The sequence below is a fragment of the Balaenoptera physalus genome (genome assembly GCF_965194825.1).
Source record: "Balaenoptera physalus genome assembly, chromosome: 5".
Classification (NCBI taxonomy): Eukaryota; Metazoa; Chordata; class Mammalia; order Artiodactyla; family Balaenopteridae; genus Balaenoptera; species Balaenoptera physalus.
This window is the reverse complement of record NC_138884.1, coordinates 148,568,792-148,592,819: the sequence shown is the minus strand read 5'-3', so window position 1 is coordinate 148,592,819 and position 24,028 is coordinate 148,568,792. Positions and strand designations below refer to the sequence as shown.

At 52.3% G+C, this 24,028-nt stretch overlaps 1 protein-coding gene across 7 annotated transcripts in view; it reads left to right on the top strand.

The window, feature by feature from the left end:
* The first annotated feature begins 233 nt into the window (after nucleotides 1-233).
* The window catches only part of RGS12 (regulator of G protein signaling 12), a 122,877-nt gene continuing 99,082 nt past the window's right edge, over nucleotides 234-24,028 (top strand). For 6 of the 7 annotated variants that reach the window (XR_014263878.1, XR_014263879.1, XM_082462526.1 and 3 more), the window contains exon 1: nucleotides 574-656. The gene's annotated coding sequence lies outside the window, so the exon portion shown is untranslated. Of the gene's footprint in view, nucleotides 304-573; nucleotides 657-24,028 lie in introns of those variants that run through there. The other variant, XM_082462525.1, reaches the window with a different exon arrangement.

Here is a 24,028-nt window from a genome sequence, read left to right as displayed (position 1 = left end):
GGTCCCATTCCTCCCTCGACCCCGCCCCATAAGCCCCTCCCCTCCCCGGCCCCGCCCCTCACCGGTCCCGCCACAGATGGCCCCGCCCCCGGGATATACCTCTCCGCCCACGGCCCCGCCCACATTGGCCCCGCCCCAAACAGCCCCTTAGGGCCCCGCCCACGCGCTGGTATCGCCCCATTGACCCCGCCCCTCTCTGCGGCCCCGCCCCCTCTGCGGCCCCGCCCCTCGGCCCAGGGAGACAGCGGAGGCGACCGTTGGGCGCGCGGGCGGAGCGGTTCGCGGCCGGAGAGCGAGCGGCCGGTAGGTTGCGGGCCCGGCGCTGGCCGCCCCGCCTCCGCTTTCTTTCTTCTCTGGGCGCGCGCTCGCGCCCTCCGCGGTCCGCCCCGCCCAGCGGAGCGGAGGGTGCTGGGGCCGGCCGGCTCCTCAGTGTCGGGGCTTCCCGGCCGCCTCCGCCCCCGAGAGATACCTCTCCGCCCACGGCCCCGCCCTCATTTGCCCCGCCCCCAAACAGGCCCTTAGGCCCCGCCCACGCGCTGGTATCGCCCCCATTGACCCCGCCCCTGTCCAGGCCCCGCCCCTCGGCCCAGGGAGACAGTGGAGTCGACTGTTGGGCGTGCGGGCGGAGCGGTTCGCGGCCGGAGAGCGAGCGGCCGGTAGGTTGCGGGCCGGGCGCTGGCCGCCCCGCCTCCGCTTTCTTCCTTCTCTGGGCGCGCGCTCGCGCCCTCCGCGGTCCGCCCCGCCCAGCGGAGCGGAGGGTGCTGGGGGCGGCCGGCTCCTCAGGGTCGGGGCCGCCCGGCCGCCGCCGCCCTCCTTTTGTTCCCGGGCCCGACTCCGGCCGAGTTGTGGGGCCGCCGCCGGGCCGGCCCTTGGCGGGACAGGAGGGCCGGGGGTCGGGGCCGGGCCGAGCCGCGGGCCTGCAGTCCCCACCGCGTTCGCTCGGACGGCGGCCGAGCCCGCGCGTCCCGGGCCGAGTCCGCACGGCTCCCGAGTTTCCTGTCCGATCTCACGGGCGGCCGCATTGTTTGGCCAGAGGCCGCCTCCAGAGACCCCAACTCTGGAAATCCACTGCAGCAACGCAGTGCAGTGCCGTGCCGGCTTCCCGGTGCAGGCTCCGTGCTGCAGCTCAGGGGTGGAAGGGTGAGACTGGGAGGCCCAGAGTTGTGGGTGTAGACAGAGAGCAGCCCAGAGTTCTGGGTGTAGACAGAGTAGTCCAGAGTTGTGAGTGTAGACAGAGAGCAGCCCAGAGTTGTGAGTGTAGACAGAGTAGTCCAGAGTTGTGAGTGTAGACAGAGAGCAGCCCAGAGTTGTGGGTGTAGACAGAGTAGTCCAGAGTTGTGAGTGTAGACAGAGTAGTCCAGAGTTGTGGGTGTAGACAGAGAGCAGCCCAGAGTTGTGAGTGTAGACAGAGTAGTCCAGAGTTGTGGGTGTAGACAGCAGCCCAGAGTTGTGGGTGTAGACAGAGTAGTCCAGAGTTGTGAGTGTAGACAGAGAGCAGCCCAGAGTTGTGGGTGTAGACAGAGAGCAGCCCAGAGTTGTGGGTGTAGACAGAGAGCAGCCCAGAGTTCTGGTTGTAGACAGAGTAGTCCAGAGTTGTGAGTGTAGACAGAGAGCAGCCCAGAGTTGTGGGTGTAGACAGAGTAGTCCAGAGTTGTGGCTGTAGACAGAGAGCAGCCCAGAGTTGTGAGTGTAGACAGAGAGCAGCCCAGAGTTGTGGGTGTAGACAGAGTGGTCCAGAGTTGTGGGTGTAGACAGAGCGGCCCAGAGTTGTGGGTGTAGACAGAGAGCAGCCCAGAGTTCTGGTTGTAGACAGAGTAGTCCAGAGTTGTGAGTGTAGACAGAGAGCAGCCCAGAGTTGTGGGTGTAGACAGAGTGGTCCAGAGTTGTGAGTGTAGACAGAGCGGCCCAGAGTTGTGGGTGTAGACAGAGAGCAGCCCAGAGTTGTGGGTGTAGACAGAGTGGTCCAGAGTTGTGGGTGTAGACAGAGTAGTCCAGAGTTGTGAGTGTAGACAGAGAGCAGCCCAGAGTTGTGGGTGTAGACAGAGCGGCCCAGAGTTGTGGGTGTAGACAGAGCGGCCCAGAGTTGTGGGTGTAGACAGAGCGGCCCAGAGTTGTGAGTGTAGACAGAGCGGCCCAGAGTTGTGGGTGTAGACAGAGTGGTCCGGAGTTGTGAGTGTAGACAGAGCGGCCCAGAGTTGTGGCTGTAGACAGAGTAGTCCAGAGTTGTGAGTGTAGACAGAGAGCAGCCCAGAGCTGTGGGTGTAGACAGAGCCCTTGGCGGGCGAGCACGCTCTCTGTGCCTCGGTCTCCCCATTGCTGGCTTGGGTTTGTAACGGGAGCTGCCTGTGAGGCTGCTCAGGGTTGTGAGTGGGTCCGCGTGGTCAGTGTCCGTTACTTTCACGTGCTGTGATGGGAAGGGCACTTGTGAGGCCGGGGGACCTGCAGGCGGGACAGTGAGGCCTGCGGGGAAGGCGCCGCTTCCCCAGAGACCCCCCCCCCCAACCCAGGTCTGAGACAGGAGCCCAAGTAGGCAGTGGGGAGAGGGCGGTGAGTAGAGAGAATACGTTTAGAGTTTCACTTTAGAAACATAGTGGTCACAGCGTGAGGTTTCATCAGAGCGCCTTCCGACCCAGTGGTCTTGAGGCCTAGCGATAATGGGCATGAGGTGGCCGGCACAGGACCTGGGCGCTGGGTGACCGCCTGGGGGCCGGGATGGGCAGAGGAGGACCTGGGCTGGGCGGACGTGTGGCGCTGACCTGTGGGCGGGTGCTGGGTGGCAGTGTCCTGCGCCGGGTCGGGAGGTGAGAGGCGGGCACTGAGTGGGCCTGCGCAGCCGAGAGGAGGGGGCCTGGACACCGCTGCGCCCCGGGGTCAAGGGCAGGCCTCCTTCCCCTCGTTCTAGAAGGAGGGCATCTGAGAGGAAGGGGCCAGTGGCCAGGCAGAGGAGCAGCTGCGGGCTGGGAGGCCGGGACCAGTGTGGCCCTGGCGGAGGGGCGGGCGGGAGGCGGGGGAGGTGAGGGCGGTCAAGGCCGCCTGACCAGTGGAAGGAGTGGCCCGTGCCGCCCGCCCGCATCTCCCACAGCAGAGGTGATAGCATGTTTGCGCTCTGATTATATTGTCTTTTGACACTTGTCTTTGTCTGAAACAGACCAAGCAAAAGGGTCAGGATGAAGGAGAAAACAGTGTGTTAGTGAAGACTTAACACATGCTGTGTAGCAGGTACACAAAACACAGCGAAGCCAGGGCGTCTTACATTTTCTTTGAATTTGGTGGAGTTCCCATAAACCTTTTACTTTCTAGTTAGCACGTGTATGCGTTTCCCGTGACCTCTGTAACAAATTACCTCCAGCTTAGTGGCTTAAAGAGCAGAAATGTACCCCTCGCGGTTCTGGAGGCTGTCCCCACACGCCTCGGCCCTGGGCCCCATGTCACACTGCCCTGGCGCCCCTGCTTCCGGCCTTGTGTCCTGTCTTCACACCTCCCCCTGCCTCCCTCCCGTGAGGACACCTGTGGTCGCACCTGCGTGTGGAACCCAGGGTCCTCTCCCAGCAAGGGCTGTTTAATGTAATCCCACCTGCCAAGTCCCTGTTGCTTATAAGGTGACATTCGCAGTTCCAGGGCCTCGGACCCGATGTCGTGGCGGACCACCCTGACTACTTTTGGAAGGGCTGTGGTCTCTCCCGTCCTGTGCTGGGAAGCAGCCATCTCGTACACCTTCCCCGACTGGGCGCTGCTGGTCCTGCGTCCAGAAGGGCCTCGCGGTGTCCCCTGCTGTGCGCTGGAGGAGAGGCCGCAGCTGTCCCGGGAGAGAAGATGAGCTTTGCTTGGGGTTCAAGTCTGGCAGATCACTCGTTTTTACTTTTGGGGGTGGTGGTTACCAGCTCCTTTGGCCATCTGACAAGAGCTGTAGTCAGTCCTCAGAAGTACACTTAACCCACGTGCACGTGCAATTTTAATACAGACACAAGTTTATCTGCGGTTTTTGGGGGTTCACCAGGTTCATCCCCGAGATCATGTACTCCAGGCAAGTAGAATGCCTAGTTTGTCCTTTCTGCTTTCTTTCCTCTTTTCCTGTGGCCTTACTGTCCCCAACCCTGTAATCAGGTGATATCCCGATGTCTCCTTCCTTGTTTTTTTTTTTTTTTTTTTTTTAATTAAATTAATTAATTAATTAATTTATGGCTGTGTTGGGTCTTCGTTTCTGTGCGAGGGCCTTCTCCAGTTGCGGCAAGTGGGGGCCACTCTTCATCGCGGTGCGCGGGCCTCTCACTATCGCGGCCTCTATTGTCGCGGAGCACAGGCTCCAGACGCGCAGGCTCAGTAGTTGTGGCTCACAGGCCTAGTTGCTCCGCGGCATGTGGGATCTTCCCAGACCAGGGCTCAAACCCGTGTCCCCTGCATTGGCAGGCAGATTCTCAACTGCTGTGCCACCAGGGAAGCCCCTTGGTTTTTTTTTTTACACACATCATGCTGCACCATTTTTGTCCCTTGACAGTGGCCATCCTTCTAGGACACCAGATGAAGAGCTAAGGCTACTGATTAAAGAATCAGACAGCAGGCCCTCTCCTGTCCTGCTTGCCCCTGTCTCCAAGGGGCAGTCATCTCAGGCATCCTATTTTCTCAGGCATTTACTGCCATTTAAGCTGCTGTCTTAAAATGTGTGTGTTTGATTTCTCTCGAAGATGCGAGGGAGGGCTGGCTCTCCCTTCTGCTGCACCACTGCTTCCTCTCCCTCCATTTCCCAACTTCATCACATCACCTTCTTTTGGTTAGACTAGTGTCCACTGCTCACGTGTTTGTTACTGAACCACACAGTACCTGAGCACAACTCCTTTCTCACCCAGCCCTGTCGCTCCCCTGTCAACCTCTCTCTCCTCACCCCAGCATGCGCCCTGCCACACCCCTCTTGTGGTGGCCCTTGTTGTTGGGGACTTTGCTTCTGGAATCCCGCTTCCTGCCCCACTCTGTCCTGGTCCCTATGGGACCTGCACGCCTGCGCCCCCGTGTTCCCGTGCTCGGGACCTCTATTCTCTGTCTGGGCTCACTCCTTGTTCTGTTGAGTGCATATTCATGATAACTAAGAAACATTAACTAGATTTTTCTTTTGCCCTTGATTCTGAAAGTATCTTTGTTTCACTCTTCAGTTAACTTTTAGTTTAGCTGGGTATAGAATTCTACTGAAAAGTATTTTCTCAGAATTTTGAAGATGTTGCTTCATTGTGTGTAGTTTCTGGCACTGGTGGACGCTGATGCCGTGGTGATTTCAGGTCTGTGTGTGTGATCTGGCCCCACAGGAGCTTCTCTTGTTCCCCATGTTCTGAACTATCAGTTGGTGATGTACGTTCTCATCACTGTCCTGGGCCAGGTGGCCCCCTTCAGCCTAGGCCTGATGTTTTGTGTTATTCTTAGTTTTCTTTCTTTCAGTTTTGTGTCTCTCTGGAACTCCTTTATTTGGAGGCTGGAACCCCTGGGCTGACCTGCTAATCCCTGATCTTCCTTCTCCTCTTGTTGATCTCTTTGATGTTTGTTCTGCTCTTGGGAGATTGCTTTGCATTGTCTTCTGACTCTTCTGTTAATTGTTTTATTTCTGTTATCCCTTTTATTGTTCAATAGTTCTTTTTTATTTCGATTTTCCTTTTCTATTTATCTCTTAGAAGGTAATAATTAAGGATACTTTGAGTTTTTATTCTTCCTTTTTTTTTTTTTTAAAGATTTTAATAGTGTCTATTTTTATTTATTTTTATTTTTGGTTGCGTTGAGTCTTCGTTTCTGTGCGAGGGCTTTCTCTAGTTGCGGCAAGTGGGGGCCACTCTTCATCGCGGTGCGCGGGCCTCTCACTATTGCGGCCTCTCTTGTTGCGGAGCACAGGCTCCAGACGCACAGGCTCAGTAGCTGTGGCTCACGGGCCTAGTTGCTCCGCGGCATGTGGGATCTTCCCAGACCAGGGCTCAAACCCGTGTCCCCTGCATTGGCAGGCAGACTCTCAACCACTGCGCCACCAGGGAAGCCCCTTATCTTTCTTTTTTCCCCCTATTTTTTACTAGACTATATCCTTCATGAGAACAAGGATTTTTTTAAAAATAAATTTATTTATTTTTGGCTGTGTTGGGTCTTCGTTGCTGCACGTGGGCTTTCTCTAGTTGCAGTGAGCAGTGGCTACTCTTCGTTGTGGTGCGCATGCTTCTCATTGCAGTGGCTTCTCTTGTTGTGGAGCACGGGCTTCAGTAGTTACAGCACGTGGGCTCAGTAGCTGTGGTTCACGGGCTCTAGAGCACAGGCTCATTAGTCGTGGTGCACGGGCTTAGTTGCTCTGTGGCATGTGGGATCTTCCCAGACCAGGGCTCGAACCCATGTCCCCTGCATTGGCAGGTGGATTCTTAACCACTGCACCACCAGGGAAGTCCCTTGAGAACAAGGATTTTTTTTTTCCTCAGTATTATTCACGGCTGAATTCAAACACCTAAAATTGTGCCTGGCACATAGAAGGAACACTATATGGTGTTCAGATCTCCTATATTACTGATTTTTTGTGGGGTAGGGATTCTGGTCCTTCTAATAATTGTTGAGAAAAGTGTTAAAGTCTCCAATGTTGACTGTGGATTGTTGATTTCTGCCTTGAGGTCTTTCAGGTTTTTCTTTATATATCTGAAGCCCTGTTATTAGGCTTGTACACTTTGGGGATGATTTGTCTTCCTGATGAACAGAGCTTTTGTTTTGAAGCCCATTTATCTGACACTGATACGCTCCCCCAGCTGTCTCATGTTTACTGTCTGCACCTTATGGCTTTTCCATCCTTTTACTCTCAGCCTGTCTGTATGCTGACATTCAAAGTTAGCTTCTCATAAAGCCCATTTCATAATTTCTGCTTTTGAATGTGAGTGTTTTTTCCATTTCCAGTTTTAGTGTTTTAATTTCCCCCAAATTGAAAATTTTTGTTAGCTAATAAATAAACAAATAATAAACACAAACTTTTCCAAAGCAGTTTTAGGGGGGAATGGGCATAAATAATATTTGGAACACTCTTAATACCAATTTTTAGAAAGTGTTTGTTATAGAAATTATTTGAATAGATACAGAGTAAACAGAAGAATACAGTGAACGCCCAGGTACTGTCACTCACCTGTGACGGCCTGTGACGACTGTCGACGTCCGGGCTTTCTTGTCTCACCGTGACTCCACCTGCTCCTCCCTCCTCTTTTGTCGTAGCTTTTCATTTCCGTTCCATGTGACTATTAATAGGGCTGATTTGTGTCTCCACTTTGTTTTCTGTTTGTCCTATTTTTTTTCTTTCCTGTCTTGTTTTGGGTTAATTGAATGCATGCATATATGTGTGTACATACACAAAGGTATGTACATGTTTGTATCTGTGTATTGCATGTACCAGATGTGTATTTATCTGTAGTAAATATACACACATATTTTCTAGTATTCCATCTTAATTCCTGTCTTGGCTTTTTGGCTGTACCTCTTTGCATTATTTTTTAGTACCTCTTTGCATTATTTTTTAGTAGTGTAAAATATGTATACTAACTTACTGCAGTCTGTTTAGAGTTAATTGTGTAACACTTTAGAAAAAATGTTAAGAATTTTATAATAGTAATAAAAGTTCCATTTATCCCCCCTTTGAGCTATTTGTTGTCATTCGTCTTGTATCTACATATGTTATAAACCATACAACACACTGTTATAATTTTTGCTTAAAAAAGTGATATGTATTTTAAAGAAATTAAGAGAAGGAAAATAATATTTCAAAACATTTACCTGCGTATTCACCATTTCTGTTGTGCTTCATTCCCTCTCGTAGATTTGAGTTTCCATCTGGTATCCTTTCTCTTCAGCTTGAAACACCTCCTTTAGCATTTCTTGCCTGTTGGTGATAGATTTTCCCAATTTTGGTTTATCTGAACTGTCTTCATTTTCCTTCAGTTTTAAAGGATCTTTGTGCTGGCTGTAGAATTCCGGTTTCTCCTTCCCAGCCCTCTGGTTCGCTTGTCTTCCGGCTGCTGTTGTGTAGATGTCAGCCTCTCCATCGCCGCCTTGTCCCCATGTGTCATGTGGCGTCTTTGCCTTTGCCGTCCGGCACTTGGACTGTGGCATGCTTAGACGGCTTTTCTTTGTATTTATCCTGCTCAGGGTTTGTTGAGCTTCTTGGATAAATAAGTTTATAATTTTTTACCCGATTTGGGGGAAATGTGGTCATTGTTTATTCAGATGTTCTTCTGCCCCATTTGTTCTCCTCTCCTTCTGGCGCTCCTATTACATGTGTGGCTGATGTTGGTTTGTTATTGTTCCGCAGGGCATTTAAGCCCTGTTCTAATTTAAAATTTTTTTTCTCTTTCTCATCTCCTTCTCTTCCGTCTCCAGTCCAAATTAAGTCCATTTCATTCGATGAGTTTTAAAATTTCAGTTACTGTAGTTTTTATTTCTAGAGTTTCCACTGGCTTCTTTCCTACAGTTTCCATTTCTCTACTGATATAGGCCACCTGTTTATTTGACTGTATCTTCCATTAAATCCTTGAACACACTATATTAGCTGCCTTAAAGTTCTGATCTGCTAATTTCAACTCCTAGGTTATCTCAGGATCACTTCCCACTGGCTTCTTTGTCTCTTGACTGTGGGTCACACCTTCCTGTTTCTGTGAACATCTAGTAATATTTGATTGTGTACTGGACATTGTGGATGACCCACTAGTGGTTCTTTTTTCTGAAGAGTGTTGATTTGTCGGGACTCACACAGACCTCTCTGCATCACGTCTGCTGCTGTGCTTGGACTCTGGCTTCCTCCTCGGAGGCTCTCTGGGCACAGGCTGCTCAGGGGCTGGCCGAGGGCTGGGCAGAGTTTACCAGCAGACCTCAGGGCTTCCTCTCTCCCCAGCTACCTCCTGTCTGAGACGCTGAGATGTTCCCCTCACTTTCCAGCCACCTGCCATGCCCAGACTCCATCCTGTGACTAGAAGCTGGAGGATTGCAGCTTCCACCTGAGCTCCTGATGCATACAAACACACACCTTACCCAGTGCAACCCCCTTCTTGCAGAGGATAACTGCCCTCCGGTTTCTGCCTGCTGTCATAGCTCTTCAAAGAGTTGGTTTTTATATTTTGTACCTGGTCGGAACTTGATTCATCACAGGCGGATGCATGAGGCTGTCACTTCACTGACGGACCTCCTGGCACTTCGGTTAGTAGCCAGGCGTTGACCTTTGGGGTTTACTTGTTTCTCATCTAGAGAATCAAGTAATTGGGGAGTGAGCCACTCCAGCCTAGGAGAAAGCTCTTCCTTACCAAGTCCTGGATGAGGTGAAGTCCAGGGCGGCTCTTCTGGGATGCCTTCTTAGACACATAAAGCAGCGTGGGGAGCGTGTTGGCCGGCGTGCACCCCTCGCTGCATCTGTCCGACGTGAGCCGCCGGGGGGTGAGGACGAGGGTTTTGTCCGCTGACCTCTGGCGGGGGGGGCGGTCCTGCTGGTGCGGGTTCCCTCGATGCAGGGCTCCGTTTGGTACCTGCTCTTCACCCCGCCCCGGTGTCTAGCCCGACCTCGGCAGACTGCTTTCCTGTGCCAGCTTCTGTCTGTAAAATAGGGTTAATGATAATGCTGTCGTGCGGATGAGCTAGAATAACGAGTGTGAAGTGCTGGGGACCGTGTGGCCCGTAGGATGTTCCTGGTGCCGTTCGCGTGGCTGCTGTGAGTGGACGTGTGCCTGTGGGCACACCCGCGTCCAGCCCCTGCTGCGGGCCGGCCTGTGGCTCCGTGGCTCTTGAGTGCAGTCCCGAGGAGCCCGGCCTGGGACACGCTTTACCTGGAGGCATTTGGGCAGCGTGAGGTGCCCAGACCGCCCGCTCCCCAGAGCCCCCATCCCTAGTGGCCTGGAGCCCGGCCGGGATGTGCACCGAGGCGTTTCACAGCCAGTCCACTCCTCACCGCGAGGGTGGGGCGGCTGGGCCCGGGCTGGGGGGCTCCTGGGCGCACCTTGTGTGAGTTTCCAGGGGCCGTGGAACAAAGCACTGCCAACTGGGGGGCTTACACCAGCGGGGATTTATTCTCGCTGCTCTGGAGGCGGATGTCCACATCAAGGTGTGGGCAGGGCCCGGCTGGGCTCCCCCTGGGGGCCCCCGTTGTGGGGAGATCCTTCCCACCTCTTCCGGCTCCTGGTGGCCGCTCGTGGCCCCTATGCTCCTGTCTCTGCCTCCGTCTTCACGTGGCTTCCCCTGTGTCTCAGCTTCCCTCTGCCTCCCTCTTACAGGACACTTGTGATGGCATTTAGGGCCCCCTGGGTAGCCCAGCACTGTCTCCTCATCTGAGAATCCTTCACACAAGCCCATCTGCAGAGACCCTTTTTCCAAATGAGGTCACATTCCCAGCTCCTGGGGATTAGGACCTGATGTCTTTGGGGCCACCGTGCGGCCCACCACACCCTGCCTGGACCTGGGAGGCGAGGAGCCCTGTGGGATCGTGGGCAGGGGTTGGGCCTCCTGCCACGTGGCCTGCTCTGGCCACGCATCCTCCGTTGATTTCCGAGGGCTCTGCCCGCCGCCCGCCTGTGTGCAGGCTGAGCCCGTGTGCAGGCTGAGGCGGGTACTGGGACTCTGTGCACTTGCAGATTTCTGTCTCCCTGAGAGTGACTGGGAGAGACGCAGAGCACAGGAAGGTTCCCGTCTGCCCCACTGAAAAAGGCAACAAGGGCAGTGCGACACCCTGCGGCTTCTTCCTCTGGACTCCTGTAGCGAATGAGCAGATTTGTACGTGGGGGGATGTTCTGTAGGAGGCCTGAGAAAAGACCCCTTTCTTGGAGAGGAGAGTTGTCCTCCGCCAGTGCCGGCCTTGGCGTGAGCGAGGAGGCGGGGACCAGGCAGCCAGGTGGGCGGAGGGTTTGGCTGTGCCTCCTGTCCTGGGCCGCTGGGAGGGTGGCGGGACAGCCAGGTTCCGGCGGGGGGCTGCTGCCTCAGGACTGTGGGGCTGTCCGTTCATAGTTAGATGCGCCGGATAAAAACTGCTGTGCGATATTTGGGACACAGTTACACTAAAAAGTTACTCGTCTTTTATCTGGAATTCAGGTTTAACCGAGTGGCCTTCATTTTCATTTGCTAAATCCAGCAACTTTATTTATAGTCCCCCCTGCCCAGGTTTAAAAACCACAAACAGAAATAAATACCAAGCAGAGCTGGAAAGGGAAAGTCAAATAGCAACAGGAATGGAAAATTGAGATGGTTTAACCTTCAGTATTTTAATTTGTAGAATTTGTTTCTGGAATCAAAACTAGCCCCGCAGTTCCATCAGCTATAGAGCCTGAAACATTGTAGCCCCAGCTTGTCCTGTCTACTTTCTGGAATCGGTATGGCCAGGCTGGCACCCAGAGCAAGCCAGGAGCTCGAGGGCAGGGTCTGCCCGCCGATGGCAGGGGTAGGGTGTCACTGCTCTCGGACCCCTCCGCTCAGCCCTGGCTGCGGGGGCTGGGAGGGAGCGTGGTAGGGCTCCCGGCCCGCCCGAGCTTCTGCTTGGTGTGGTGCTTCTGGGCAGTGGGGATTTCTGGGGCTCCCGGCCCCTGTGTGTTCTGACCTTGTGGCAGGTGGACCCCGGGCTGACGTTCCTGCCACTCCTTGTGGCTGTCTTGTTCCGCTTCCCCTGCCCCCTCGAACCTGCCTCCTGTCCCGTTCTCCCCCAACCCTGACTGTGCACCCGCAGTGGCGTGTGGACCACTGCCCAGGGCTGGGAGGGGAGGGGCTGCTGAGCGAACGGCAGGCGCGGCCCAGGTGTGGGTGTCCTCCACTGGGCTGCCGGGTAGCTGGGGGGTGATGAGGCTTCGGGGAGTTCGGGGGTCTGGCCGGTGGGGGGGCCACCTGAGCCAAGGAGCGGCGGAGGGAGGGAGGGGGAGAGGGTAGGTTCAGGGAAGAGCAATTTTTCAGATGGAGTCAGGGCTTCGGCTGCCCTCCTGTGGGTCCCTCCAACTTCTGTGTGTGATGGTACTGGCCCATTGAGCTGTTTTGTCCCCCAGGGTGGCTGGCCCTGGGAGGGCGGGGCCGTCACTGGTCATCTGATCGTAGTTGTCTACCCGGTGCTGCTGTAGAGGCCACTGGACAATTATTGAATGAATGAGTGAGTGAATGAATGAATGGGCGAGCAGGGAGGTCATGGGGTGGTGAAGGTGGACCTGCCCGGGGTGAGCGTTGAGGTTCGGGCTGGGGCCCTGGGCGGCAGCCGGGGAGGACCCCGGGCTGGAGCGGGGTGGGCTGTGGAGGTGCGGCCGGCAGGTGTGAGCAGGGGCCGCAGCAGGCGCTGGCAGCCCAGCCAGCCTCTCCCCTGCCTGTCTCCTGCCCCTGTCTTTGCCGCCATCACCCTGCCATCTCCCACCTGGATGTCCGGCTGCCTGCCTTCTGCCGAGCTCCTCCTTTCCTTAGTTGAGACCTTTCTTAAGTTCCTTCCTGTGTAGAAAGTGTTCTTATTGTGATGGGAATTTAAAAGTTACTTCCAAATGCACCTACTTCAGTATCTTCGTTATGCCCATCACACTGGAGAGTGATGCAGAGTGGCAGCAGAGGGTCCCTGGTCAGCCAGCGATCAGGCCCCACGTGTGCTCGGGAGACGGTTTTTATGGACACGGGTGCCTGGTTACAACATAGGTGTCTTTTGTGTCCCCTGAGGCTGCAGGGTCTGTGCCCCTCAGTGCCTGTGTGAGCCTAGCCGGTGCGAAACGATGCTGCCTTCTGCTTGTCGGAGGTCTTACGCTTTTAAAAAAATTTTTTTTAATTAATTTTTTTATTGAAGTATAGTTTATTTACAATGTTGTGTTTTACACTTTTATTTGTTTCTTTTAGATGAGAGAGATCTCACACATTTGTTTCTCTTAACTGGTTATCATTTGGATTTTTCGTGATGTAAACTTTACAAAGGATTAGAATCACTCAGAAAGATGTAATATAGTAATATTTTTGAACCAGTAAAATGGACCTTTGTAATTTAAAATAGTATCTTTTCTGCTAAATCTAGACTTTCTTCTCCACACTTTGAGAAAAGGAGAAGTGCTGGTGAGGGGGCTGCTTGGTTGAGGCCTGGCGTAGGCAGGGGCACCGGGGACAGAGGTAAAATATTCAAGCCGTCCTGCAGGTGTCCTGTTCCCACAGGACCTTCTGTTCTGAGCGCTTCAGGTGCTCGCGGGGTTCCGTGGGTCTCCCTTCCTTGGGGGCAGCCCTCTCCTTCCTCCGCAGCTGAGCTGTACTCGGCTTTACAGCACTGAGAGAGAGCTCAGTGCTGTAAAAAGAACACCCCGTGATGTGTTCTCTTGAAAGAAGATGGAGCTAAATGAGTTTTTTTTATTTATTAAAAAACATTTTGTTTTCCTTTCTGCATATTTTTTTAAAACTCGGCTGTGCCAGGTCTTAGTTGCAGCATGTGGGATCTAGTTCCCTGACCAGGGATTGAACCCGGGCCCCCTGCATTGGAAATGCGGAGTCTTAACTACTGGACCACCAGGGAAGTCCCTGGAACTAGATGAGTTTAAAGCTAGTGTTTTAAACTTTCTTTACGTGGTAAGTATGGCATCCGCAGAGCTGTATGTCTTCAAGTTCACATTATTTTCGGAATTCCATTTCCTTTTAACGTTATTAGACTGTGAGTAATAATTCTGTATACATTTTCCTGATGTGTTTAAATGTTCTTAAGGTTGCCAGTCTTTCATTTCCCCTCTTTCTTATTTTTTCTCCTCTTTCCAGATTACTTGTATTTGTCGTATTTCCTAATACTAAGAGCTGCTTTGCTGTTTAGTAAATTGTTGTCTCCATCCCTAGTCGATGGGTGGCTGCCTCGTGATGACCTGACTCTTGCTGAGGCTGACTTGGGAGCAGGAAGGGACGTGCCCCCAGAGGCCAGAACCCAGGCATCTGCTCTGTGTCCCTGCAGCCTGGCCTCTTGGTTTCTCTGGGCTTAAAGTGTTAAAACCCTAAGAACTGACATTTTGAAAAAAACCCACGCAAAAAACTCTGCATAATAACAAAGTGCTGAGCTGGAACATTTTATGTGTGGTACTCTTCTGCTCAGCCTATCATAAATTATTCAACAACCGTGCGTCCTAATAATTTTAGGGGCTGCTGACCTGCTTCCTAAACTTAGGTTAATGTGCAAATTTGGGAGATGAAGCTACCAAGGAGTTGAGATAGACTGTTTGAGAACCAGGTGGATGATTTTTGTTAGCAGAAATACTTCAGGGGAGGCCAGTTTCTACACAGGCATTTGCTCGTGTGCTAATAGTAAAAAGTGTGGTTAAGAGCCCGAACTGAAACTGGTCAGCCTGAGTTTGAATCCTAACTCTGTCTTCGGACGTGGTTGTAGGCGAGACGCCTGAGCCTTGGTTTCTTCATTTGTAAAACGGGACTGTTATATTTAGCTTGTGAGGCTGATTGATTAGGTGGTCATCCAAAAGTAGTCATTTTTATTAGCCAGTTTTTCCCATTCCTGGTCAGTTTATCTCTGATTTATGCAGCATGATTTCCTTAATCACCTCATCACAGATTAGATTTGAGGGAAAAATACTTAATCATGCATTGCTGCTTAGAAATAAATATAGCACTGTTTTGTGTATATTTACAGCAGGAATGGTAACAAGTCAAGTGATAACATTCATATTTTGGATTACGTGGTACGTTAGTTATTGCTGCCATGTAACAAATCGCCGCCCCGAAACGACGAGGGCTTTCTGCCTCCCAGTTCCTGTGGTCAGGACCCCGGGGCGGCTTAGCTGGGTCCGCGGTTCCAGCTCTCACGCCGGGTTGTGATGAGGGGGCAGTGGGTGAGGAGCCACTCCTACGCTCACTCTCGTAGCAGCTGGTGGCCTCGAAGATCCACTTCCAAGGTCACAGTGTGACTGTCGGCAGGCCGCACGGCCTTGCTGGCTGGTGGCCAGAGACGCTGTTCTTTGCCACGTGGGCTGCCTCTCGGGGCAGCTCACAGCCTGGCCGCTGACTTCCCTCAGAGCGAGGGGGGCGGGAGGCAGTCTTTGGGTAGCCTGTCTTGGAAGCGACATCTCGTCACTTTTGCCATATTCAGTTTATTTGAGGCGAGGCACCAGGTGTAGCCTGCACTCAGGGAAGGGGGCTGCCCAGGGTGGGACGACTCGGGGGCAGCATCGTTGGGGCCACCTCAGAGGCTGCCTGTCTGTGTCCAGCCCACGGCCCCAGTGGTTCACGCCCCTCGCACGTACAGAACGCGCTGCCCCCGAGATCCCTCCACCATGGCATCAGCTCAGAGTCCAGAAGGCCGTCATCCGGACGGGCTCCAGGTGTGGGTGAGGGTCCCCGGCTGTAGTTGCTTGAGCACAGCTCCGGGGGTGCCCTTCGTCTCCATCTGTAGACCGGAACTGAAGGCCAACTATCAGCCCCTCCCCAGAACAGTAATGCAGTGTTGGGACAGACATAGGGTAACCACTGTAGACGCTCCTCAAAAAGGAGGGAAGAGGGAAGGCGTAAAGGAGTCACAGGTGCACAGCAACTCTTTGATCCAGCCTGGAAAATGTTGGAAATCGCTTCATTGGATCTGAAGATTTGGGGATGGTGGCTCTCGCTCTGCCTTCTGTGCTCCTGATTCTTCTCTTTCCCTTTTCGTGAAGGCAGCACGCGTTTGCAGTTGAGTCATTCTCTCAGCCTTCTTCCCGCCAGTAGACTTTTGGGGATCCAGTGCCCAATTTTCATTTTGTACTGCCTGTGACTCTTTCAGTTCAAGCTGGCAGTGTTTCCACTGATAGCGTTTTCTTGAAAACTTTGTGGGCCTCCTGTGAATCTCATTGGTGTTCACGCCATCAGACAAGAGCCATCCTTCAAATCTCTCTGAGATAAGCCCTTCTCTGCCTTGGGCTCCTGCAGGGTGAGGGACGGCACCCGTGGGCATCCTAGAGGCCCAGATGTTCAATGAGAAGGTCTCTTTACGGGGCGCTGTCCATCTCTTACACCTTTCCTCACACGCAGCAGCTTGCACGCGGCATCACACGCACGAGGACTCTGCCCTGAACAGAAGAGGAAGGTGAGGTGAGGAGTTGGCTTTTGGGGACGTTCGGGTTCTTGTGGGTGGTTGCTCGGAAGAGAGTCAGGTGGCAGGAGGTGACAGTGATGACGAGTTCAGAGCAGGTGTGGAGAGGAGGAGGTGGATGCAGGCGAGCTTGCCCAGGGGGACAGCTCAGCCGTGCGGGGGGAGTGCAAGTGGGGTGAAGACAGGGCCACGCTGGCGGTCATACTCATGGCAGGTCCGTGTCTCCCCTCTCCTGTGTCACCTAGATTCAGTTAGGCTAATTGGATTTTAGTTTTGGGGCTTTCTGTATGCATTGCTTGTGAACACATGACACCATATACTCAACAAGTGTCTGGCCCTGTGGTCTGAAAACTCCTGACGGTTGTTTCCCTCCTTAAGTAGAAATGTGTCAGTCTGCTCTGGCACTTGAACCTCAGGACCATCCCTCAGGGTATAGGTCGTGTACTTGGAAGAGGCAGGTGACCCGAGCGGAGAGCGACCCGTGGTCCTGGCCGCCTGGCCCGGCCCACCGTGGCTCCCTGCTTCTCTTGGGTTGGGTGTCTGCAGGGACTCGGGTGCCTGGGAACTCTGCGTGTCTCACCTAATGGGCGGTTCGGCTGCCAGCTGTCCTTGGAGGTGTTGGGCTGGGTTCAGGGGTTCAGAGCTGATGAGGTTTGGGGATAGGGAATGAGGGTGGGATTCTAGCTTCATTTTAGGGGAGAAACGTGCCAGAGTGGATTTTCGCCAGTTTTCTGATGTTTGGCTCGCTCTGATCCCTTTCCCTCTTCTGAGTTGGTGCCGATCCAGGCCTCTGTTGATGGATGTGGTGATGGGGCGAGCCTCACCTTCTGCCCTGGACTTGCAGTTGGACCTGCTTTCGTGCCGCCAGGGCAGGGGGTCTTGCTGAGGCCTCACCCCCTTGCTGATCCCCATCCCAGCTCCGGCAGTCTCCTGAGACCCCACAGCAGTGGTGGGGGCCTGCCGCAGGGCACAGGTCTCCTCTGTTTTGTCCCCGCGGTGGGGCAGGATTGATGTGGGTCTGGAGAGAGAAGGCAGCCTTCATTTTTGTACAGCTGGGAATTAGGTGTTCCTGATGACGGTGGCCTGCGTAGAAAAACCCATTGCCCTCTTCAGTTAACTTTTTTTTTTTTTCGGCTTACAAAAGTCATATCTATTCTTTTTAGAAAGTTTAGACATTGTGGACTAAAGTAATTAAATTCTAACACTTAGAGACAGCGAGGCTATGTCCTGGACAGTTATTGGCTCAGCAGGTGCTCACTGAGCATTCTTCCCGCTCCAGCGGGCACAGGATGTGAGTGCGGAGACCTCCTGCTGCACCTGCACCCCCCCCCCCCCCCGCACACCTGCACACCTGCACCTGCACACCTGAACCCACACCTGCACAGCTGCACCTGCACATCACGTGTCATCTGGGCTAGTGGGTGGTCTGGGAGGGACGTTCCAAAGGGGAGGGTGCAGGCGAGGCTGATGTAGGGGTGAGGGACTCGAGTCCTCGGGGAACTGCGTGGGGTGCTACTTTGTCCACCGGGCCCTGTGACTCCTCAGACCGTGGAAGAGTGAGGGTGAGCCTGGCCTCTGCCTGCCCCCCAGGAAAGGTGCTCTGTGGTCTCCGTTGTACAGGAGCAAGGTCATCATCTGACCAGTGTCACACAAGTGATAATGGCTGGGCCCCCAGCATCCAGCTCCGCAGTCCAAGGGCCCTGACTGGAATGGTCTGCTGTGCTTTGTCTCAGCTATATTGCACAGGCAGAAGGTGGGCCCCCCAGTGTGGACTCCCCAGGACAGGCTGCCCCCAGGATGGGCCCCCCCCAGGATGGGCTCCCCCCCAGGATGGGCTCCCCCAAGATGGGCTCCCCCAGGATGGGCTCCCCTAGGATGGGCCTCCCCAGGATGGGCTCCCCAGGTTGGCTCCCCCCAGGATGGTCCCCCAAGGATGGGCCCCCCAGGATGGGCTCCTCCAAGATAGGCTCCCCCAGGATGGCCCCCCAGGATGGGCTCCCCTAGGATGGGCTCCCCTAGGATGGGCCTCCCCAGGATGGGCTTCCCCAAGATGGGCTCCCCAGGTTGGCTCCCCCCAGGATGGGCTCCTCCAGGATGGCCCCCCAAGATGGGTCCCCCTAGGATGGCCCCCCAGAATGGGCCCCCCAGGTTGGGCTCCCCCAGGATGGGCCCCCGGAGGATGGGCCCCCCCAGGACAGGCTCCCCTAGGATGGGCCCCCCAGGATGGCCCCACCAGGACAGGCTCCCCCTGGACGAGCCCCATTGTCTCTGTTCCTCTTCCCAGAACAGCGCTGCCTGCACAGCAAAGGCTTCCTACGTGTTTGTGGGGCAGACGTGGACAGACAGCTATAAGTAGAGCTATTTTAGTCCCTCTGGTATTCAGGAGAGGGGTGTAAAACTCTACACTCAGAAGGTACTGCCCGACCAGAGGTCCTCTTAAAAAGAGCCCTTCCTTCTTTTTCCAGAGGCCGAGAAGTCCTTTGGGGGGAGTGTGACACGTGCTCCTGGCCTGGTGTATCCGGACTCCGGCCACTGATCAGCAGGTGGGGGAGGGTGGTTCCGGGAGCACGGCCCGCAGCGCACCTGTCTGTCTGTCTGGCTGTCGAATTCAGTCTGTGCCTCTGCTGACGTGTGCGTGGGGCCCGGGGCCCAGCCCTCCTGAGGCCACTCCGCACTGGGTGAGAGGCTGTGTCACGGGTGAATAAAAAGAGACCCCCCGAGTCAGGCAGATGGGGACTCTGCTTTCAGCTGAGGGGTGGCCGGTCCCTCCTGACGGCCGGCGCAGGGGTGGCTGTGGACTCACAATGCCCTGTTTCAGCGTCTCCCTTCTGTGCGCTTGACCATCACACTCAAATGGCCGGACTGGACGTGCTGCTTTTTCTGGCTACCCTCACCTTTTAGAGCTGCCACAGGTTGAAGTTCTGGCCGGGGCTACGTTAATAGTACAGCCCACTCACGTAAGTGCCTGGTGAGCGTGGCCGGTGTACCCACACCTGAACACCCAGCCTTGGCCTCCACCTGCCTGTTGCCTATTCAGCAAGAGTGCGGGAGCCGGAGCACCTTGAGGGCTGGGCTCTGCTGTCCTCAAACACCTGCCGGCAGGTTCTCTTCCTTCATGTGAGACCTTTCTCTCTGAAGGTTTGGTGGGACTTCTTCACTTACCCTGCTTAGCACTTGGTGGGCCCTTTGAATTTAAAGGTTCTTGTCTTTCTGTAGCTCTGGGAAGTGGTCCATTAATTTTTGGACCAACAAGGCAGAGAGGTGTTACTGGGCAAACACTGACCACCACGAATGAATTCAGTCAATCCATCCACCCACCATTCATCCATCCCCCAATCCCCGTCTGTCCATCCCTCCATCCATCTGTATATTCATCCATCCCCATCCCACACCCACTCATCCATCCCCCATCCATCCATCCATCACCCCATCCACCCATCCGTCCATTTATTCACCCATCCCCCATCCATCCTTCCATCCTCCCATCCCCCATCCATCCTCCCATCCCCCATACATCTCCCCATTCTCCCCATCCATCCGTCCCTACATTCTCCCATCCATCTCCCCATTCCCCATCTGTCCATCTGTCTATCCCTCCACCCATCCACCCATCACCGAAGCTGTGTCCCCTGACACTGTGGTAACCAGTTTCTTGTGCAGAAGCAGCCTGGTTGCAAAGCATTCCCTGAGATTTGGCATAACTTGTGGCTTGAGACTTGGCAATGAAACCGCAGTGCTTTTCTCTGTTTTGGGGACCTGAGCACGGTGGCCTGTGTCCCCTGAGTCGTGGGGGGTGGGACTGGGGGGAATCTTACCTTTGTTTTAGCTGCTATTGGATCCCTCTTCTATTTCTTCCAGTTTCTTTCTCTCCTTTCCTGCTTTTTTTTTTTTTTAAGTCAAATGAGGTCAAATATCCCACCAAATGCTAAAATCTGGCTTCAATTTCAGCTGCCTCCAAAGTTCTCCAAAGAGAATTTTGTGTTTTCCACATAAGCTACAATTTAAGCATCCAACCCCAAATACACCCTACTCATTTGGGAAAACCCTTTCCGGCTGCCCTGTGGGTGATGCAGTGACAGATGAACAGAGAGGCTTTCCACTGAATTTAGCCACGTGCTTTCCTTCCCCCGGTGGCCCCTGGATCCATCCTCTCGGTCTCTTAGCTTTCCTGTGGTGCTCCATCTCCTGGTCCTTCTGTGGAGACTGCCCCGGACTGTCCTCCAGCCCTGGGTTATTGTGGGTTTTTGCAGACTCTGTTTCCATGGTTGTTCCCTGTTTGTGATAACCTTTGCTTGAGGCTGCATCTTTTTGTTTTGCTTTGTTTTGTTTTTTGCAGGGCAAATATTTTATTTATTTATTTATTTAGTTGAAGTATACTTGATATACAATATTATATGTTACTGGTGTACAATATTATATGTTACAGGGGTACAGTATAGTGAGTCACAGTTTTTAAATGTTTTACTCCATTTATAGTTATTATAAAATATTGGCTGTATTCCCTGTGTTGTACAATATATCCTTGTAGTTTATTTTATACATAATAGTTTGTACCTCTTAATCCCCTACCCCTATATTGCCCATCCCCACTTCCCTCTCCTCACTAGTAACCACTATTTTGTTCTCTGTATCTGTGAGTCTGTTTCTTTTTTGTTATATTCACTAGTTTGTTGTATTTTTTAGATTCCACATATAAGTGATATTTACTGTAATATAAATGATATTCTGCATGTAAGTGATAAGTATTTGTCTTTCTCTGTCTGACTTATTTCACTTAGCATAATACCCTCCAAGTCCATCCATGTTGTTGCAAATGGCAAAATTTCATTCTTTTTTATGGCTGAGTAGTATTCCAATGTATGTATATACCACATCTTCCTTATCTGTTCATCCATTGATGGACACTTAGGTTGCTTCCGTATCTTGGCAATTGTAAGTGATGCTGCTATGAACACTGGGGTGCGTGTATCTTTTTGAATTAGAGTTTTTGTTTTTTGGGGGGTATATACCCAGGAGTGGGATTGCTGGATCATATGGTAGTTCTATTTTTAGTTTTTTGAGCAACCTCCATACTTTTTTCCATGGTGACTGCACGAATTCACATTCCCATCAACAGTGTACGAGGGTTCCCTTTTCTCCACATCTTCGCCAACATTTTTTTTTTTTTAATTTTTTTATTTATGGCTGTGTTGGGTCTTCGCTTCTGTGCGAGGGCTTTCTCTGGTTGCGGCAAGCGGGGGCCACTCTTCATCGCGGTGCGCGGACCTCTCACTGTCGCGGCCTCTCTTGTTGCGGAGCACAAGCTCCAGACGCGCAGGCTCAGTAGCTGTGGCTCACGGGCCCAGTTGCTCCGCGGCATGTGGGATCCTCCCAGACCAGGGCTCGAACCCGTGATCCCTGCATTGGCAGGCAGATTCCCAACCGCTGCGCCACCAGGGAAGCCCTATTTTTTCATTTTATTGATGGTTTCCTTTGCTGTGCAGAAGCTTTTAAGTTTAATTAGGTCCCATTTGTTTATTTTTGGTTTTATTTCCTTTGCTTTAGGAGACAGATCCAAAAAATATTGCTATGATTTATGTCAAAGAGTGTTCTGCTGTGTTTTCATATAGGAGTTTTATGGTTTCTGGTCTTACATTTAGGTCTTTAATCCTTTTTGAGTTTATTTTTTTATGTGGTGTTAGAGAATGTTCTAATTTCATTCTCTTACATGTAGCTGTCCAGTTTTCCCAACACCACTTATTGAAGAGATTGTTTTTTCTCCATCATATTGGATTGGCCAAAAAGTTAGTTTGGGTTTTTCCATAACATCTTACAGAAAAATCCAAATAAACTTTTTGGCCAACCCAATGTATTCTTGCCTCCTTTGTCATAGATTAATTGACCATATGTGTGTGGGTTTATTTCTGGGCTCTCTATTCTGTTCCATTGATCTATGTGTCTATTTTTGTGCCAGTACCATACTGTTTTGATTACTGTAGTTTCGTAGTGTAGTCTGAAGTCAGGGAGTGGGATTCCTCCAGCTCTGTTCTTCTTTCTCAAGATTATTTTGGCTATTCGGGGTCTTTTGTGTTTCAATACAAAATTTAAAATTGTTTTATTTCTGTGAAAAATACCTTTGGCATTTTAATAAGGATTGCTTTGAATCTGTAGATTGCTTTGTGTAGTATGGACATTTTAACAATATTAATTCTTCCAATCTATGAATATGGTATATCTTTCTATCTGTTTGTGTTGTCTTCAATTTCTTTCATTGGCGTCTTATAGTTTTCTGAGTACAGGTCTTTTACCTCCTTAGGTAGGTTTATTCCTAGGTTTTTTATTCCTTTTGATGCAGTGGTAAATGGGAGTGTTTCCTTAGTTTCTCTTTCTGATAGTTCATTGTTAGTGTATAGAAATGCAACAGGTTTCTATATATTAATTTTGTATCCTGCAACTTTACTGAATTCATTGATGAGCTCTTGTAGTTTTCTGGTGGTGTGTTTAGGATTTTCTGTGTATAGTATCATATCATCTGCAAACAGTGACAGTTTTCCTTCTTCCTTTCCAATTTGGATTCCTTTTATTTCTTTTTTTTTCTCTGACTGCTGTGGCTGGGACTTCTAAAACTATGTTGAATAAAAGTGGCAAGAGTGGGGCTTCCCTGGTGGTGCAGTGGTTGAGAATCTGCCTGCTAATGCAGAGGACACGGGTTCGAGCCCTGGTCTGGGAAGATCCCACATGCCGCGGAGCGACTAGGCCCGTGAGCCACAATTGCTGAGCCTGCGCGTCTGGAGCCTGTGCCCCGCAACAAGAGAGGCTGCGATAGTGAGAGGCCCGCGCACCGCGATGAAGAGTGGCCCCGCTTGCCGCAACTAGAGAAAGCCCTCGCACAGAAACGAAGACCCAACACAGCCATAAGTAAAATAAATAAATAATTAAAAAAAAAAAAAAAAAAAAAAGTGGCAAGAGTGGACATCCTTGTCTTGTCCCTGATCTTGGAGGAAATGCTTTCAGCTTTTCACCATTGAGTATGATGTTAGTGGTGGGTTTGTCATATATGGGCTTTATGATGTTGAGGTAGGTTCTCTCTATGCCCACTTTCTGGAGAGGTTTTTTGTTTTTTTAAATAATAAATGGATGTTGAATTTTTTCAGAAGCTTTTTCTGCATCTATTGAGATGATCATATGGTTTTTATTCTTCAGTTTGTTAATGTGGTGTATCACAATGATTGATTTGCATATAATCACAAATCCTTGCATCCCTGGGGTAAATCCCACTTGATCATGGTGTATGATCCTTTTAATGTATTGTTGGATTCGGTTTGCTAATGTTTTGTTGAGGATTTTTGCATCTGTATTCATCAGTGATATTGGCCTGTAATTTTTTATTCTTGTGATATACTTGTCTGGTTTTGGTATCAGGGTGGTGCTGGCCTCATAGAATGAGTTCGGAAGTATTCGTTCCTCTGCAATTGAGGCTGCATCTTTTTGACTCTCCACGTGCCCTGATTGGGATTTTGGGAGTCCTTCTGGGATCCCCCACTTGTGTTGGCCTCTGCCTGTGTGACTGGGGAGATAGTGGGCCGGTCACCAAGAGGGTGTGGCTTTGGGAAAGAGGGTTTGTTTTTGTTTCGACTGTTGAGTTTGAGGTGCCCCCAAGCTTGCAGGAGAGGTGTGGGCGGCGATCAGCAGGTGGGAGACCCCCACCTTGTGGTGGGTGTGATTGCCCAGGGGGAGGGGAGAGAGGCCGAGTGGAGGAGCCCTGGGGGGAGGTAGGCGTGCTGAGTCTGCTGAGAAGTGGGGAATGAGGACTGAGCGTGTCTGGGGGCCCAGCTTGTGAGGTCCTCGGTGGGTGGCATGAGGAGTGTTTGGAGGCACGAAGGGCTGGAGGCCCCCAGTGTGGATAAGCCCTTAAGAAGCTGCCAGGGGGAGAAGCAGCGTAGCCCTGGGTTATGAGGCGTCAACTGAGGGGTTATACTCCTTTTAGGGCTAGAGAGGCTTGGGTGTTTTCAGACCCAGGCGGGCGGTGTCAGCCCCCTG